This window comes from Pantherophis guttatus, unplaced genomic scaffold (genome assembly GCF_059756535.1).
Source record: "Pantherophis guttatus breed Tessera unplaced genomic scaffold, ASM5975653v1 scaffold_66, whole genome shotgun sequence".
Taxonomy (NCBI): Eukaryota; Metazoa; Chordata; class Lepidosauria; order Squamata; family Colubridae; genus Pantherophis; species Pantherophis guttatus.
Genome location: NW_028269881.1, coordinates 7,928 through 10,000, shown reverse-complemented (window position 1 = coordinate 10,000; position 2,073 = coordinate 7,928).

Here is a 2,073-nt window from a genome sequence, read left to right as displayed (position 1 = left end):
TGCCGGGCGCGGGCACCCCCGGGGCCCGGCGCTGGCACCGAGGCGAAGGGGGAGGTCCCCGACCGAGGCCCGCGGCGCCGGAGCCGGGATCCCGTACCTCCATCGCGGCGGGGGAAACGGAAAGACTGACCCGGCCGAGGCCCCGGTAGACCGGGACGGCTGCCGGGCGCGGGCACCCCCGGGGCCCGGCGCTGGCACCGAGGCGAAGGGGGAGGTCCCCGACCGAGGGCCCGCGGCGCCGGGAGCCGGGATCCCGTACCTCCATCGCGGCGGGGGAAACGGAAAGACTGACCCGGCCGAGGCCACGGTAGACCGGGACGGCTGCCGGGCGCGGGGCACCCCCGGGGCCCGGCGCTGGCAACGAGGCGAAGGGGGAGGTCCCCGACCGAGGCCCGCGGCGCCGGAGCCGGGATCCCGTACCTCCATCGCGGCGGGGGAAACGGAAAGACTGACCCGGCCGAGGCCCCGGTAGACCGGGACGGCTGCCGGGCGCGGGCACCCCCGGGGCCCGGCGCTGGCACCGAGGCGAAGGGGGAGGTCCCCGACCGAGGCCCGCGGCGCCGGAGCCGGGATCCCGTACCTCCATCGCGGCGGGGGAAACGGAAAGACTGACCCGGCCGAGGCCACGGTAGACCGGACGGCTGCCGGGCGCGGGCACCCCCGGGGCCCGGCGCTGGCAACGAGGCGAAGGGGGAGGTCCCCGACCGAGGCCCGCGGCGCCGGAGCCGGGATCCCGTACCTCCATCGCGGCGGGGGAAACGGAAAGACTGACCCGGCCGAGGCCCCGGTAGACCGGGACGGCTGCCGGGCGCGGGCACCCCCGGGGCCCGGCGCTGGCAACGAGGCGAAGGGGGAGGTCCCCGACCGAGGCCCGCGGCGCCGGAGCCGGGATCCCGTACCTCCATCGCGGCGGGGGAAACGGAAAGTGATGCGGCCGGGGCCCCGGTAGACCCGGCCGTCTCCCCGGCGCGGGCACCCCCGGGACCCGGCGCGGGCACCGAGGCGACGGCGGGGGTCCCCGACCGAGGCTCGCGGCGCCGGACCCGGGATCCCGTACCTCCATCGCGGCGGGGGAAACGGAAAGTGATCCGGCCGGGGCCCCGGTAGACCCGGCCGTCTCCCCGGCGCGGGCACCCCCGGGGCCCGGCGCTGGCACCGAGGCGAAGGGGGAGGTCCCCGACCGAGGCCCGCGGCGCCGGAGCCGGGATCCCGTACCTCCATCGCGGCGGGGGAAACGGAAAGACTGACCCGGCCGAGGGCCCCGGTAGACCGGGACGGCTGCCGGGCGCGGGCACCCCCGGGGCCCGGCGCTGGCACCGAGGCGAAGGGGGAGGTCCCCGACCGAGGCCCGCGGCGCCGGAGCCGGGATCCCGTACCTCCATCGCGGCGGGGGAAACGGAAAGTGATCCGGCCGGGGCCCCGGTAGACCCGGCCGTCTCCCCGGCGCGGGCACCCCCGGGGCCCGGCGCTGGCACCGAGGGCGAAGGGGGAGGTCCCCGACCGAGGCTCGCGGCGCCGGAGCCGGGATCCCGTACCTCCATCGCGGCGGGGGAAACGGAAAGACTGATCCGGCCGAGGCCCCGGTAGACCCGGCCGTCTCCCCGGCGCGGGCACCCCCGGGGCCCGGCGCGGGCACCGAGGCGAAGGGGGAGGTCCCCCGACCGAGGCCCGCGGCGCCGGAGCCGGGATCCCGTACCTCCATCGCGGCGGGGGAAACGGAAAGTGATCCGGCCGGGGCCCCGGTAGACCCGGCCGTCTCCCCGGCGCGGGCACCCCCGGGGCCCGGCGCTGGCACCGAGGCGAAGGGGGAGGTCCCCGACCGAGGCTCGCGGCGCCGGAGCCGGGATCCCGTACCTCCATCGCGGCGGGGGAAACGGAAAGACTGATCCGGCCGAGGCCCCGGTAGACCGGGACGGATGCCGGGCGCGGGCACCCCCGGGGCCCGGCGCTGTCACCGAGGCGACGGCGGGGGTCCCCGACCGAGGCCCGCGGCGCCGGAGCCGGGATCCCCTAGTTCCATCGCGGCGGGGGAAACGGAAAGAGTGATCCGGCCGGGGCCCCGGTAAGCCGGAC